General features: G+C 47.3%; 1 protein-coding gene across 3 annotated transcripts in view; it reads left to right on the top strand.

The window, feature by feature from the left end:
- COL28A1 (collagen type XXVIII alpha 1 chain) overlaps positions 1-17912 on the top strand; it is a 1696952-nt gene that overhangs the window by 1355613 nt on the left and 323427 nt on the right. The gene's annotated exons all lie outside the window — the stretch shown is intronic.

Consider the following 17912-nt stretch of genomic DNA (forward strand, 5'->3'; position numbering starts at 1 on the left):
TTAAATATACTACACCTAACCAATTCACTTTGTACAGTAAGTCTCAAGGTAAGTACCCTGTGTTTGAATGAACCAGTGTTATGCACAAAACACGATACCGCGGATACGGTTGCGATCACTTTTTGACAGTTCAGTCTACTAAATAAACACGTATCCGTGACATGAAATGCTACCAGGGCAAAAACACACTTAGCACCTGAGATACCCAGAGGGAGTTGGAGGCAAAAATCACAGGCAGTATTTAGGTTAGGCAGACAGTAATCGAGAAACACTCAGAAACAGGAGTTCAAAAGTCAAAGGGTCGGAGCCAGGTTTGGGTGACACCGGAGGCCTGTGTCGAAGATCACACCGCTAGACAGTTCACGATTCTGTGTAGCCAAAAAGTACTTCAATATTGTCAATGTTCGGTAGCAAAATGTATGAGAAGGAGGGAAGACAAGGACGAGCCTTGAGAATGAAGAAAAGAGATTCACCCAGTTTCCTTCAGTAGAACACAGTACCTTATTTCCACGATGCAGCTGGTGCCCTGGCTGGTGCCCTGGCAGTTGTGCCTGTTGGTTTCCCGCAGACCTACGATTCCTTAGTTGTGAAGGAGGACATCTGAAGGGGGTCTGCACCACACAGGGATGAAGCTGACAGCAGCGACAACGCAAAAGTGTGCTCCTTAAAAACAGGAGAGGCTCAGCAGGTGGCTATCCGTACCACTACAGGAGTGTGCAGCGATTTCGACCACGGCGGAGATCTCTGGCTGAAGAAGATGAGCTGGTTATCCCCACCAGGCTCAAGGGAAGAAGACTCCGGACTGGATCTTCTCTTAGTCATCGAAGGGTAGATAGCTCATGACTGCAGCAGTGCTTCACCGGGACGGGGTAGTTGCAGCAGCCGTCGTTCTCTCCACTTCTATTTGGTTCCTTGTAGTTCCAGAGGCGACTCTGACTTCTAGCCCAAGAGACCTGTCTCTTATGCACAAAACCCCCATTCACACAGCCTGGCTGTCAATCACGCAGCAGGGGGGTTGTCCGGCTGGGACAACCACCTCAGCCAACCATGGCAAAGTGCGACTTGGGTTTCGTAGGATTCCCTGTGCAGGGGGTGACTACACCCCTTCCCCACATTCAGTCTACCTAGACACCCAGGTGCCAAAAGACGGTGAACAAAGAAGGCGAACCTAGTTTGCCGCGCAAAGTAAAACACAAGAAGGACTTTAACAAAAAGAAATGGCGAATAAACCCAACCTGCGAGCCAAAAGAAAGACGATTTGGTCAAGCGGGTTTATGTTCGAGGCTAATATAATAGCCAAGAACAGTACCACGTTTATCTAATATAATCGCGGTAGAAAAGTTAGGGTAGATACCACTGCCACCAGCCAAGTCTAAATGTTAAAAGAGCAAAACAATGCTCAGGGAGGTACAGACAGAAAAGGGGTACAGATTAGCTCTTTCCAGTACTCCATGTAAGATGGGGTGTACTGGGTCTGTGGTAAAAATGACTATGTAAAGTAAATGGCAACTTTAACTTTCTCTGGGGACAGTAGTCAGCCCCAGCAAAATGGAGTCAGAGGGAAGTCTAAAAGACAACCCTGGGTTACTACACTAAAGGTGCTGTGTAACCCATACAAGAACAGGGGCACTTGGAGTGGTGTGCTCCAGTGCCCAAGATCACACCATGAGTAACATAGGCCAAAACACATGTAAGAGTGGAAAAAGGATGTACACTCTTACCAGGTGGAAAAATCCAGAAAAGCTGCCGGGGGGACTCACTAGATGAGGGAAATTAGCCCTAGAAGGAGAATTCTCCCTAACACTTTGCAGCATGCCAAGGCTCTCTTTGGAGGTGGCCTTGGGAGAACCAACCAGGGGAGGAGGACGGCCATCTGGCAGGAGGTGGCTGACAGGGTCACAGCAGTGGGGACTGTCCCCCGCACGCAGAGGGACTGCCATAAGCGCTAGGATGACTTGCACCTGAGGTTCCACAACCTCCTCAGAACACACAGGAGGGAATCTGCTGCCACAGGAGGAGGGACAGTGCTACCCTTAAACCTCATGCCCTGGGAGGACAGGTGCAGCTCCATCTTGCACATAGAGGCAATAGAGAGTCAGGACAGTGGTGGCATGAGCTGGGACCCACGGATGATGGTGGTAAATACAACAAACTCCATCAAAATGAAAATGTTGAGTCCAAATACATGCACCCCAGGCAGAGAAATACCAAAGGGGCAAGGAAACAGGTCCAACATGTGTCAATCACAGCAAATGGCCCTATCACACATGCATGCCAGGGGATGCGGGTAGACGTAGCCATGCACAAACACTGTTGCCAAAATGTACATCCTCACACATCGACACACGATGAGCGTGCATGTGTGCCAAGGGAGAACAGGACAGGAATCATAGGCCCATTGCACACACAGCAACAAGCCACCATGGCAGACCAACAGTCAATGTGCACTCCCACCACTTACATGTAGATGCACACATTGGAGCAAACAGACCAAAGAAGCCGCATGACAAGAGCAGGACACACACAATGTAGCATGAGTGTTATGCAAGCCCGCAGATATGACTCCCAGAAGACTAACAGCATGCTCATCGTTCCCCAGCAGGCACACAGTCCTCTGACAGCGACAAGCCTGAACCGTCAACCTCAGGATCAGCAGATGCAGGCTGACCTGCAAAGGCCCCCTACCTCCAGCTGTGGCAGCATCAACACCTAAAAATATCTCCTGAGTCTGTGTATCACACAAGCTGCCCACAAGGATGTTCTGCTTCCCATGCTCTTCCTCCTGCCAATAATCACTCAATGGCACATGTCTCTTTCACTCATTTTGAAACAACAGACACTGAATGTAACTCCCACCCCCTTAAATCTCTGCTGCTTTCTCCCACAAATATTGTGTGAGCATGTGTCTCATTCAAGCTGCCCTCAGTGATCCTCTGCTCCTCCTGTTCCTCCTCCATCCAGGTGTCACATGATGGCACCTTTGCCATTCACTCACTTCAAGAGACTAACTGAATGGTATCTCTCACCTTCCTTAATCACTGCTACTTTCCACCACATATATCACCTGAGGATGTGTTTCACACAAGGTTCTTTTGTGATTGACTTCTCCTTATCATCCTCTCCCACCCAGTTGTAACCTACCAGCACATGTGTCATTCATTCATTCACTCACTCACTCTCTGAATCTCTGCTACTTTCTTCCACAAATATCATGTGAGCGTGGGTCTCCCACAAGCTGTCTGCTGGGAATCCCTTCTTCTTCTTACGAGAGTAAAACTGGACCTAGTTTTTCTCTTGTGGCATGCGTGCCATTTATAGTCACTTAAAGACACTGAATAACTGGTATCTTCTGCCTCCCTTAATGATTGGTAATTTCTCCAGATTCCTATGGGTGTCACACAGAAATAAACGTAATTTATGTGTTTTTCATTGTCAAACAAGCTGCTCTCGTTCTCAGGCATTTCCTCTCTTTAGACTACCCTAAAACAAACTCTCTACTTGTCCTGACCTTTCCTCTTACTCAATTATTGAAGCTCCAGTTTATATAAAACCTGTTCCATAAATGTCCTAAGCCTGCTTCCAGCAACAACCACATTTGTCTCTGAAATCTGTCCAAGACTGAAATCACACTTCAAGCATGTATGCCGCTTTGTAGCACATGAGGACCAACTCAGACAAACTTCTTTTGAAAAGTTTGTTTGAAATTTGACCTGATGGAGCTTTGAGATTCGGGTGACTCAGTGTTCATCACAAAAAAGTGTGTTAATGACTAGCTGCACAATGCTGTTAGTTTGTTGTTCATTTGCATCCATGCAGTTTGAAGGATTGCATTCTCCCACAGATGCTCCTCATCATGACAGATTATGCCCCAGTGTCAGCTGCTCTCAGAAAAAATCGACAGTGGGCATAGTGCGGCTCAATCCCTCCTCCATTTTATGGCTGTCTGGACTCCACCTCTGGACATGACATTTACCTCTTTACTTATAGCATGCAATAAGCCACCCTGCCTCAGTTCTGTTGTTCCACTGACTCAGTCTGATGTTTGGAGCATGAGCCAATGAAATGCATGCCACTGTGTCACGCCTTAAGCCTTCAGATTTGCCTATCACTGACCTGCATGATTTTTGTGTATGGTGCCTGGGGATGGAGCATGACATGGACCAATGTGGCTCGTATCAGTCTATGAACCCGAAGGCCCTAAGGGAGCACTCAGCGAAGTTGGCACTGGTGAGGCTCACAATCAAAGTCATCCCGATCGACGGCCAATCTTTGAAGGGTGATACAGAGGGATTCACCCCGGAAAAGAAAGGTAACAAAGAAGGCAGGCGATGCATAAAGACAAAAAATAGTTCCCACTCTCGCAGTGAGCCCGGCCATTTCTCTTCTTCCTCGTCCCACAAGAAAAATAAATACAGCACTAGTCAGAGAGAGGGGTAAAACCTACCATTGAAGGGTGCATTGTGGGAGGAATGGGATGAAATTAAGAAGAACATTCTCAATTTGTTTATAAAAGCCATGGCTGGTACAACCTCAGCCTCGACATAATGGCGGCTCCCTCGACTTCTGTATCTGGAACAACTGGCAAGAATGCATTGAAGAAGGGTCACACACCCTCAATCTCAACCCACTCGAAGCCGAAGGGGCCACTGAGTTTGGCCATCCATCAGGAGGCTTCGGGGCATCAATGAGGTCCACCGGCACCACCTTGTCTCCACTGATCTCACAGGATCAGGGCTATGTCCCAGAGTCCAGGTCAGACCTTTTTCAATCCATGCGGCTCATCTTTGATGTCAATGGGGGCCATGTCCCCTGTTGACTGCAGCCACTTTTGGGTAGAGGACTTAATCAGGTGCCTGATTTCCTGGTGGACAGGCAAAGCTGCTGGAATTAGCATCAGTCCTCTATAACTCGTGCTGGTTGGATATGTCCCCTAATGTCAAAATGCAACAAGCGTCTCATTCACCCACCCAAACACCCAATTCTGAAATACATTGAAGGCGGTCATGCCCCTGGAGCTAAGAGCACTGTCAAAACTGCTAATGCAATATGACCTCACTGATATTTTGGATAACGGCCCTCAAATGAAGACATTTCTCCCGTTTAATGAGGCCATTGCTGACGCGATCTTATCGCTATGGTAACATCTGTGTTCAATGCCGGCAGTTGACAAAGAGCTGGCCCGCAAATACAAGCCTGCCCAAGGGGATCAATCCAATTTTCGATGCACCCGAGCCCTGGAGTTGCTGGTGGTCCACGCCATGACAGGTAACTTGAGGCCATCAACGTAGATGTCAAATTTGCCAATGGATAGAGACTCCAAGAAAATAGATGATCTGGCAAAGGAAATCTTCATGTTGGGAAGCATGATATGATATGATATGGCATTTGTAACGCGCCTATACACAGGTGTTTCAAGGCGCGACGAGGCAGGGAGGGGAGGAACAAGGGGAGACAGACAACGATCCTACTAGGCCAGGTGTCATTCAGATCGCGCAAGTGCAGGGGTGGGGGAGGGGGAAAAGTGCAAGGGGAAGAGGAGGGGGGGAAGTGCAGTACAAGGTAAGTGGCGTAAAGTAATAAATAAATAGGGCCAGCTGGTGGCAAGTGCAAGGTAAGTGCTGAACAAGTGCTGGAAAGGGGGGGGGGCTGTAGGGATACAGAGACAGTCCCGCAGTGCAGAGGGGATTCCAGGGCATCAGTGCAGGTGGAGAGTGGCTGGGCCCAGGACCGAGGCCGTTAAGAGTGGTCCAGTTGCAGAATCAGTGCAGTTTCAGTGAAGAATATTAGCTGTTTAGCAGGGGAGAGGGAGAGAGAAAGCAGAAGCAAAGAGGAAGGTTTTGAGGTGCTTCCGGAACCGGAGATGGTTCTCCTCAGTGATTGCATGGCAGTGATTGTCTCCTGTGCACTTGTGAAATCCTTCCATGTACATTGGAATGTGATGCTGGAGTAGCCATTGCATTTTTCAGAGGGCAAGGTCAGAGACAGTTTCCTGGACATCATTAGTGATGGAAAGGAAGCAGCTTGCAAGGACCTTCAGGCTGGTCTAGATGCAGCACATTGCATCAGTAGGGCCGTAAGAACGTTGGCAGCCCTGCAAAGGGCTGCATACCTCAGAGTGTGAGGAATTTCCATCTGGCATGAGTGCAAGGCCCTGTTTAAAAAAAAATATTATTAGTACACAAAATGATGTGGGTGATTCCTACTCCAAAGATGTAATCTGCTAACAATATCCCCCTTTGTCACTCTGCTCATGGTGCAGGGCAGGTTCAAAGGCCATAAGATTGCCACTCGACAGCTGCAGCAACAGCAAAGTCACTGCAGCACAGGGGTGACATTTAGGGTATGCCCCCTGTAAGTACCCCATGCTGGTGGCAGGGTAATATCTAAGAATAATCTATGCCTGAGTTTAGGCATAGTGAATGGCAATACTTATGATCATGTCCGCCACATCCCAATTGAATGGCACATGTGTCCCCTCCTGTGAGTTAGCTCTGCTGTGGAAGGGAATGTGAATTCAGGTCAGAAGGGCCCTTTCCCTTGCCTGTCTCCTCCACTTCCTATGGAGCAAAGCACTTTGGGTGAAAGATCTACAGTGCAATGTCCACTTCAGCCAGGAGCAGATCTTGGTCCCCTAAAGCAGGCTAGCTTTAGGCCAATCACTTAAGGACTGGTGCCCTTAAAAGAAGAGGCCAAGCACCCCTTCGGCAGAGTCCCCTCAGTTCCTCAAGGATTCTTTAAGGCCGAAGAGACGTTATAAGCATTCTCACCTGGATTTCTTTTGGGTCAGTTGCACTGTCCAAAGCCCTCCCCCGGAGGTGAAGAAGGAGACGTCCAAGACAGAAGGAAGATCTGCCCTCTAAGCACTCCCAGGGAACATCAGGAGTGACCGGTACTGTGGACTAGGACCAACCACTTTACAACAGATCTTCTGAGACAGAAGAGCAGACCCTGAACAGGAGAATCATGTCCTAAAGTCCTTTGCGAAGGCCCCACAGCAACTGTTGGGCCAGACCAGCCGAAGCTCTCTGTTCTCCCACACCAAACCGGTCACTCTATGTTCCCTTCATTGTTAACAATAGGGAAGGCACTAGCGCTGGTGTCTGCGTTTCTCCAACCAGCAAACTATTGCACTGTATCTAATCCAGCTCAACTCTTCATATTGTCCTAGTGAAGCATGCCACTTGTTAGGGCTAAAGCGACTGCTCAATGTCGGAAACTGAACCCAATCACTGGTGGGTCACTCCTCTACTCTAACCGGGGGTTACAACCACATCTTAGTCCAACTAACACGAGTACCGCTGCCTCAATGACTGCACATCTACTCACCTCAATCACTGGTTCAACGACTGTCACCCACTGACTCAACCTGCTGCAGCGTCACTCGCTGACCAATAGCAGTGGCCAAAGCCCAGCTCGGTCTGGTCAACTGTGAAGCATTCTTGGGACCGCGCTGACTTGCATCATTGAACCGCCTCCTTTGAACTGCGCAGGGCATCCGCATTCCACCCTACCTGATGTCCGCTTGCTGCCAGGGCCTCCACAATCCTTCATGCCAGACTAAGCCTGATCAGTTCGCATCACCTTTCGAACTGACGCATCAAGAACTGAATCCAGGTACAGCGACACTGAATTTACCCCGCGATCCACTTGGGCCCTAGAGAATGGTTAGGTTACGATCATGCCTGTTTTCAACCCAATAAGCTTTTTATAGTAGTACCTTACTCTTATGAAAGATTTATCTTTACTGCACCTTTCCTTCCATTTTAATGGACGACAAACCTTTTGGTTTTATTTTTTGATTCTGACCTGTACTTTTTACAGTGCAGTGAAGTCTTAAGTTTCACTACACTGTCTTTTGCTCATCTCTTATGGGGAAAGTGACATGTCCTTCAGGCTGTCAGTACTGGAAAACATTGTTTCCCTTAGTCTAGTTACTTTGTTGCTACTTTTAGTAACTTTTTATCACTTGTGGTAACTTTTATTCATTGTAAAATGCATCTTACAATGCAGTACAACGGGGTATACTTTTTTGTTGTTGCCTTAGACTAACAGTAAGAGGATTTTCAGTTAATCTAGGTGTTCTAAATGGACAAGCTGTTGGCAGCAGTGACTTCAAACAATTTTGTGGTGCTTTTTGTTTTAGCCTTACCGCTTTTACTGCGTTTGGCTAGTAACTGTGGCTAGTGACCAAACATGGCCATGTGAAAAGGTTTTTCGCGTGTCCTCTGGCCATCTTGTCTCTTAGCCTTCTTCCTGATCTGTGAGGCCACGAAAATCCTTATGAACTGGGGTGTCTGACCCAGCCCTTTAAGACGAGGCAGCAATTCTTAGAGACAGATGGGGATGCAGAATATTTCTCAAACATCAATAATCAAAACTGACTCAAAGTTGGTGAAGTGCGACTGTTTTAATATCAATTATCTAAAACAGGGAGTTACAACGAACATCAACGCGTTCGCTCGATCTTCACACTGAATGCAACACATAAAAAAGCAGGTTATATAATAAAAACTCATCATCATTGACGTCAATCTATGTTGCAAACTACAAAAATCTACTTGGGATGGTGATAGGGAACATCTAGGTATACATGCCATACTTGTCATTGAAGGTGATTGGGTGTCTAACATCAGGTGGGGCAACTAAGCCCTCCTCTAGTGCACATTTCTACGAACGTCGTCAAATACACGACATCCCATTGGTAATACAAACTATAGGGTTCTTTTATTACGTGTCCCTCTATAATTAGTTGGCACCCTTCTACTCCTGTAATATTCCACCTACGCAAGTAGCACGCAGGCTGGCACACTGGTGCTGGTGTGCTGGTCATAACCACAGCTTCCCACCAACTTGGCCCTGGCACTTATCATCACTCTTGCAGTCTACTAGTCAATTAAGGCTTTGAACTCAGCCTTGGAAATGTTCTCTGTGCTTGAGAATACGAGGGAGTATAGTATACTCTGTCTTCATAGTTTCGATACAGCTCATCATAGTGTCTATTTTCATCTGACCACGTGACTGTAGATCATGTTTTCGAGTTTTACTGCATTTAAAATACTATTATTTGATGAACCTCTGACGTCTTCAACGTTCTTGCCCCTCACTTAAGACAGAAGGTTTATTCTTTTCACACGTTCTGAAATTGTTTGTACGCACATCCAGGCCCACGGTGGCCTTGACTTGGTGTTGATCCAACCAAGCCTTTCTTTTATTTACCTCCATGGTTAAGTTTTCCCGATTTCTAACTGCGACACCCTGAAAAAGTCTTTCTGCTCACTGGATCCAGCTCTGCTAAAGTGCGTTGTGGAATCATTCATTGTCTTTACATTTCCTATGTATATACGTTGGCGCATCGCCTCAAACTATTCACTACATTGATAGTCTTTAAGAATACTTTGTCTACTTGCGTTACTGCATCTGTACAATTATAAAATGACTGGATATCATCTTCATTATTTCTGTAGCATGAACTTCTTCATCTCAAGCCCGAAATGTTGCTCATCTTTAACACCTCCTCTTTAGAGCTTATAGAATATTTATGTACTCTCATCTCTGCATCTCTTCTGGGTGCATCTGCTCTGCTTTTCATGACGTCACCAGTATTCCCTTTTGCTCAGTTTTCACACTTCCTCCAGGATTTCATTCAAATGGCCATCATACTGTTGTGCATGCGTGTAAGGCTTTCTCGATGGTATTCTTACTTCCAGGATTCTCTTTGGTATAGGTATTCTTACTGGTAATGCACATATCTCACACTCTGGCTGCCAACATAGAGGCAGCCTGGTGGAGGAGCTTTGGGTGGGGGTACTTGGCTCCATCTCTACACTTATATGGACTTCGAGTGTCTGGGAAAGAAGAGGCTTTTTGCAGGCTACTGAAGGGCTATGTGTGTTTGCTAGCAGGATGTGGGCTGGGACTGTCTGGTCCTAATCCACACACTGGTTTCAGTGTGTCTGAGTGTTATGCATGAATGTTCCCGCCACCAGTGATCCTGATTGGACCACTGATGGGGTGTGTGTGGGGCTTGTTCTGCAATTGGCTAGTGGGAGTTTCTGCTCTTACGTGGGATTTGGGATAAAATGAGAACCCCGGCACCCACTCTAGAGAGATCCTGGAAAAGCCTGAAGGAGCCAAGACTCCAATCCAGCTGTGAGACCCGTGAGGAGACTCAAGACCTGTCTGAAGGAGGCCTGGTGACCAACTTCTGCTGCTGTTCTGGAAGAGCCCTGTCTTGCTGTTAATCTTCAGCAGTCCTGTGAAGGAACTGCGACCCATGGAGTGGAAGGAACATCCATTCCTGACGTCTGCTTGGTACCCTGCAAAGAAGAGCCTTTGGAAGTGCCCTGGGATGACCAATTCTGAGTTTGGGCAACTGTGCTGCCGATGTCGCCGTTCTGCGTTGATGGCCTGGAACTTGGGGGATCCTTAGCTTGTCCTACAAGACTTACCTCAGTGAAATGAGATAGGAGGGAAAGCCGAACGCGACAAGTGAGTCCCTTTGCATTGCCGTGCTGCAGTGACCACCGTCCGAAACAGAAAGGTACCAAAATATCGACCACGTTACTGCGACTAAGTGGTTACGGTGTCTTTGGTACATTTCCTTTTGCAGTCTCCCATTTCTGCGCCCAAACTTAGTAGGGGTTGCATGGGTGTCCACCGCTCTCCTTGGGTGCATTAACGGGAGTCAGCAGTTGCGGGGGTGTCCCCATTTTATCATTGTGGTAAGCAGGAGGGAAAATGTTCTTTATTTAAAAGGGACCCTGCGGCAGTAGCTCCGACCCACATGGCAAACCTAGCAAAGAAATCCCCTTTTTGCCGGGAAGACCAGCTGTTTGTTGCATTTTTAAGACTGGGATGAGCAGTGACCAAGCAAACAATATCTTGCTGGATTTTTCGTTGCATAAAAGTGTTGCAAGAAGGTAGGAAAAGAAGTTATGTTGGGTATCCAGGTCCAAACTATGAGAGGAGTGGCTGCTTCATCCGCTCTACAAGGGGGAGTTCCTGTAAGGGATAGCTTCCAGGCTGCCAAGTGGGTTTCTTTACACACCTTTGCAAAAACAGTATGGTCTGGATTTGGCTACAAGCAGACATGCTCACTACCGCAGAGTGTGTTACGCTCACCTGGCTCCCACAGAGGCGTTGATCTGAACTGGACAGCTGCTGTCTCCACCAATGTGACGCGTAGGGCCGAGATGACGGACTGGACTGGCCCACCTAGCTTTGTTTGCTTGGCCTGATGGTTTGAAAAGATGAGCTCTCCATCCTGCATTGAGCGCAGGGCCGCGTTGATAACCAGTTGCTTCACTGGCTCGAAGGAATTGGTGAGTTCCAGAACAATATTGACTCCTAAAAGTATGTAGTTCGTAAGCGTTCAAATGCCTGACTTTCACTCTTGTCCGATTCCTTGCAGATTGCAGCTTGACCCTAGCGAAGAGTTCCTCGTGGCAAACGGTAATATTCTGGTAAGGATTTGTATTTCCAACACAGTTCGATAAATAATGTCAATATGTAACCTGTTGCTTTCTCCCTTATTCAGGCACTGAGAGAAAGTATGAAGTCTCGGGGAATAATACCTCCGGCGGTAAAATCAGGTAAGTCTAATGTGGTGAGGAGGGTTCCCCTTGATAGTTTCTTTGTTTCACCTTGCTGTCCTTTTGTTTCCCCTTAGGGGCCGGGGTTCGGCGAAGATGCAGTGGAAGCTGCGCCGACCCGTGAAGAGTAATAGTACCCCCGGTGGTAAAATCAGGTAAGTCTTTGGGGGGGGTTACTAATATTCCTCTGTGTATTCCCTTGGCTCACCTTGCTGTTCTCGTCTACTCCTTAGTTGCCGGAATGTGGCGGGAACATGCAGGAGGATGCGGTGGAATGTGAAGATGCTGCGAAGGCCGGTGAGTTCAGCGCGGCGCTGCAGCAGGCGAAGCGACACGCATAAAATAACTTCTTTCTTCCAGCTCGAAGGCGCGATGGATCGGGAATTCAGGTAAGGATCAAAGGTATTGCTCTTGTTCTAACCTTTTCTCCTTCTTTCTCCCTTTTTCTAGGAGCTCCAAACTCAAGGCGGGCGTGGCAGAAGGCTGGATGCAGACATGCAGGCACAGTGAGCGTTACGCTGCTGGATGCAGAATAACACGAAGCATGTGCTACTCTTTGGGTGTGGTTTAAATAGCCTCCAAAGTAGTCCCAGGTAAGTATTCCTCCCCAGCCCCGCCCGAGTAAAAAATAGTCCCTAGGTAAAATAGTCCCAAGCCTCATTTGGCTTGGAGCTCTTGCAGCATGGTCTGCATCAGGTAAGTTCTACTCTATGAGCTTGGCGCCTATGGTGCCAGGACTGACTCTCCATATGAGCCTGGCACCATAGGCGCCAGGACTGCACCCAAACAGCCCCTAGCAGGGGTTTTTGGGCTTGCCCAAAATAACTTGATGCCTGCTTCTGGGGTTGCTGGACATGGTCTGGATCCCCGGGGGTAGACGTCATGACAGAGTGGTATTACAAAGTTTCCCGGTCTAGAGCTTCCATCCCCCCACTGCATTGGTTACTGCTTTGGGTGTCTATCAAGATGAGGAATCTGTGGGAGAATGCAATCCCTTGAAGGGAAAATTACTGGTAATGCTCTTTCTATGGATTCTTCTTCCACAGATTCCTCATCTCCTTCCCTTCCTTTCTTCTGGCTTTATGTGGGTGAGTATTAAGCGGGAGTTGTGCGCGATTGCACAAGTTAGTTATTGTTGACCAACCTATGGGGTGCCTTTTAAAATAAATTAAAAAAGAGGAAAACAAAAAACAAAAAGATATGCAAATTCTTGTTAGGCCACACAAAAAAACATAAAAATGTGGATGTTTCTGGATTTTTATGGTTTGGGTGCTTTTTCTTTCCAATTATTGGAATTGATTCCCTCAGCTGCTAAGAATGCTGAGAATGAGGGGAAAAAGTAGGGGAACTGAGATCTGGGGCATAGTGCACACTATAAGTTGGACAGGCTACATCACGTTGGGAGTCGAGGAGTGCTGGAGTTGAGGCACACGAGAGCAGGAGAAGAGGGGCTGAGCTGCACTGCGACCCCCTGTTGAATTATTCCAAACGCAGCTGACATTGGGGGATAATCTAACAAGATGAGGAATTTGTGGGAAAAGAATCCTTAGTAAGTAAATTGTCTTTTTCTATAATCAGCATGCTGCAATATCAACTTGTTTATCTGAGAGTGCAATATTTGCAAAGAGTTCCTAAGTATAACTTTGCCAGGAAGACCACAAGTATTGTACTTTAATCACTGCAACAAAAGTACAATGTTCTCTATTGCAGTTCAGATGCTGTTAACATTGTGTAACTAATGTCTGCTCATGCTTGTTTTACTGATCTGTCTGCTATTTGGGAGATGGCTTCATAGAGGGTGGGGAGGTGGAATTCCTCGTCTATTCTTTATTCTTTATGTGCATTGATCCCTTTTACTTTAGTTCATATTGAAATTGCATGATATGTCTACTGGAATTGCTGTAGTACGCTCTGATACACTGAAGTTTTGTTTGCGGCACTTATACATGCCAAAATTAATAAATTATAAATTGGGTTAGACAACATGTGACTGTATAAGCAGGAAAACCAGGGCATATTGCAATTCTATCATCAGAAAGAAATCTATGAGGAGCCTCGTGCAAGTGTAACATTATTAAATATTTAGTGAGATATGTTTTCTAGGTTTATCACTAATTAAAATATTAGGCTCTGTGCTATTGCCCCATCTTGTTAGGCTCCTATTTGAATCCAGGTGGTAGCAAGGCATTATTTTCTACATGCTATTTCTTGACCACTGATTTTGCCTGTTGTCGGCCTTGGCCGGCAAGAAGGAAAAGGCCCTTCTGGAGGTAAAACTAGAGCAGAAGGGTTCTACAGACTGCCAGAATGATGCTGTATCTCTGCTTTGTGGCACTTAACAGTGAAGAAGGTGGCATCCCGCAAATTAGAAGGCTGGTGGGAGTTATCCCACTCCCCGCCACATCCAGGTGTCCTGGCCACCCCCCAGCATGCACACTAGCATAGGATGGGTACACCTTTCTTGGCCATTGTGCCTAAGAAAAAGGATGACAGGGGGAGTATTGGCAGCCCTGGTTTGGCGGCAGCTTCCAATAGCTGACCAAAACCTCCCCCAGCACTTGCTACTAATCTGAAGCATCTCCATCCTAATGAGACTATGATGTTCACACTGCTGGGATGGGACATTTAATGAGCAGTAGCACATACTCCCTGATATGCCTCAGACTGTTCTCTTCTCATCTAGCAGATCATTCTGTTTCCTGAAAATCATTACAAATGTTACTACAATTGTGTGATCTAAAAGAAAGATATTTATTGAATGATAATCTGAGTACTCTAAAAATAGCTTGCAGCGTCAATTCTCTGACATTGAAAAGATCAGATGCTACTGTATTCCCAATTCAACACAACCCATTACAACCACCTCTAAAGGATAACATGATAGGGATTATATTTCCAGGATTTGCATCCATGACATGCCTCCTTTACATGAACCTCAGCAGGTAGCTCCTTATCATATTTAGAATTAAACATTTAAAGGAATGTGGGATACAAAAGTAAGCATATGCATTTCTCAGTGAGGTAACATGGTAGTGCTTTTAAAGCAGCATGCCATATTTATTTATGTATTTATTGGACATTTATATGGCTCCTATACACAAGTGTTTCCAGGCACCACAAGACAAAAAAGGGATGGGGGTGGGGGATGAGGAAAGACACAATAGTTACAGTGGTACTAGGCCTTGTGGCATTCTTACTGGGCAAGTGCAGAGACAAAACGTGCAAGGGAGGGGGGAGGAAGGGGGCATGGGTGGGGAGGGGACAGGGGGTGAGTGAGGTGGTGAAGTGCAGGAGTGGGGGGCCTAGGGAACTGAGCAAGTGCTGAGGGGGTCAAAGGGAAAGTGCAGGGGAAGTGGGAGAGGGAAAAGTGTGATGGATAGGGTGGAGCTAGTCCATGAAGGGTACCCAATGATAGGTGCTGGTAGGGATGCTGAGGGGGGACAGGTCAAGGAGGGCCTAGCCCCCATGAGATTCATAAGGGACAAGGCACCATTTGCAGCTACAGAGGAACATTAGCACGGGAGGGAGGTAGGACGGAGGAGGGGAAAAGGAAAGTCTTGAGATGTTTCTGGAATTTAAGAAGATCCGGTTCAAGTCTGAGGGGGGAAGGGAGGCCATTTCAGAGGAAAGTTCCTGCTGAGTTAAGGGATCTACCTCCTAGTCTCTGCTTGGAGAAGCGTCTGACCAGTGGAGAGTTGGAACTAGAGGACCAAAGACCTCTAGCAGGGAGGTATTTAGGGAGAGAAATCTGGATGTATAGAGGTCCCAGGCCCCACAGAGCCTTGTGGATGATGCAAAGGGTTTTTAATTCGATCCTTGCAGTTACTGGGAGCCAGTGGAGTGATTTTACGGCTGGAGAGATGCAGTCCCCGGGCTTGAGGCCAAGGATATGTCTTGCAACCCTAGTCTGGATTAGTTGAAGAGGGTGAACAGAAGAGAGAGGCAGATTGAGGAAGAGGCTGTTGCAGTAGTCCAGCCAAGAGAGAACCAGACCTCAGGAGACATTGAGCTTCTAGGGGAAGGTGAGGAAATGGAGAAAGCTTCTGAGGAGATTGAGCTGAAAGTTGGCCTTCTTGGCAAGGTCCGTGATGTGCAGAGAGAAGGAGAGAGAGGAGTCAAAGATGACCCTAAGATTTTTAGCCTCATAAGAGGGTGACGGGACCCAAGGAGGGTGGGAAACAGGGAGCAGGTGTCACAATGAGAAGGATCTCTGTTTTACTGGCATTAAGGCAGAGATCATTAATGGAGTACCATGCCTGAATGGCAGTCAGACAGTCAGGAATGAGAGAGGAAGGGGAGAATGTAGAGGATGGAAGCTTAAAGGAAAGCTGAGTGTCTTCAGCATAACACTGAAGTGAGGAGAGAAGGTGGAGATCAAGTGGGACAAGGTAGATGTTGAAAAGCCATGGCGATAGGCTAGAACCCTGAGGGACACCACAGGTAGAGAGTGAGGTGGAGGAAAGGAAATGTCTCAGTTTCACTTGGGAGGGTCGTTTTGAACGGAAGGAAGTCAGCCACGCCAGTACCCGGTCCGTGATGATATCACAGAGGTGATTTATGAGGATGTGTGATTGACTGTGAAGGATCAGAACAGAGGGAGAGTTAGAATCCAGGTTTAAGAGCAGGTCCTCACGGGTGTTCAGGAGAGCAGTTTCCATGCCTCTGGATGCTCTGAAGCCAGACTGGTGGTTGTGGAGGCAGCTAGTCAATTCAGTGTGGTGGGTCAGTTGGGGATGAACAACTTCTCCATGCATTTGCCCAAGAAAGGGGTGATAGAGATCGAGGGATAGTTAGCCGGGCATGAAGGGTCTGCAGACAGCTTTTTTAGGAGAGGGTACACAAGAGAGTGCTTGAGTGGTTAATGGAAAGAGCCAGTGGCAAAGGAGTGGTTGCAGAGGTCAGCCAAGGATGGGGCAAGTGAGGAGATATTGTCCTTCACCGTTCTGGAAGAGCAAGGGAGCACCTGATTGGAGAAGACTTTCATAGAGCACACTACTCTAGTGACCTCATCCGGTGCAACAGGAGAGAATGAGGTGAAAATAGAGGGTAAGAGGGGTAAGGCAAGAGAAGAGCAGTGATGGGGAGAGGAGTAGATGACAGTGAGGACAGGTGGAGAAGTGGGAGGCAAGTGTAGTGCAGAGGGTCTTGGAGGGAAGAGGAGAGGAGGAGACTGCAATAGGATTGGCAAGTTCCTTGCCGATTTTGAGAAAATCAGCCGTGTCATTAGTTGTCCCAGAGATGCAGGGATTGGACATGACCCCTCTCGAATGGAGAGATGATATTGCCTTTAGAGCAGGAGGCAGGCCAGTTTGTCAGAAGATGTACATAAGGTCTGCCACTTCCACTCGGCAGCTTTGCACTTGCGTTTCAGAGCTCCCAAGTCGGAAACATACCAAGAGTTGCATTTGGAGGCAGGCTTCATGCGATCCTCATGGTAGGGGCAAGAGTCGGTAGAAGACTCAGAGGGGACGGTGGGAGGGAGGATGCAGGTAGCAGCAAAGGCATCAACTGACACACGCTTCATCGGTCGAATGACGGAGAAGGCGACTGGTGGTGTGGTAAAAGGTACTGTCAGGGGGCCAGCAAGCAAGATGGGAAGAGAGGAGAGAGTGGTCAGTCCAGGAGAGAGGAGTAGTAAGAGGGTTGGAGAAATAGATATCAGATGAGATGAGAGCGTCCATGGTGTGTCCGGAAGAGTGAGTTGGGCCAGAGGAAAGAATTGTGAGGGAAAGAGAGTCACAGAGGTCACGAAAGAGTACAGTGGCCAAATCCAGAGAATCGAGATGGATATTAAAATCCCCCAAGGAAAAGAAGTTTAGAGGAGGAAGCCAGGAGAGAGGAAGAGATGTTTACCCATTCCAAGAGGAATAGGGGGTTAGGTCCAGAGGCCTGTAGATAGTGGCAAGAGTGAGGGAGAGACAGACAGCCTGCAGACAAGGCACTTACGTTCATATACTGCATTTATCTGCAAAACCATGATGTCCACCACTACCGTCAGAAAATCTGTGAATTGTTATTGAACAGTGGGAGAGCAAGAGATAAGAGAGTCCAGCTGGGATGCTGTCACCTTCCCAAGAGAGTACTACATTTCCCAACAACCCTGCATCCTTAGTGCTGCCCACCTGACCTGACCTGCTGTAAAGGAACTACAGTATACATTGTCAGTATTCCCAGTCAAATGAAGCCTGAGTGAAGGTCCAACCCATCTGTGGCACGAAGGGACGATTGGGTAAAACATTTCTTAACCTTGGATTTAACTTAGTGGTACTCCTAGCATTAAGACACATAGGTGGGGAGCAAATGCTTTCACCTTTTTATATT

This window comes from Ambystoma mexicanum, chromosome 2q (assembly GCF_040938575.1).
Source record: "Ambystoma mexicanum isolate Mex_15411 chromosome 2q, UKY_AmexF1_1, whole genome shotgun sequence".
Taxonomy (NCBI): Eukaryota; Metazoa; Chordata; class Amphibia; order Caudata; family Ambystomatidae; genus Ambystoma; species Ambystoma mexicanum.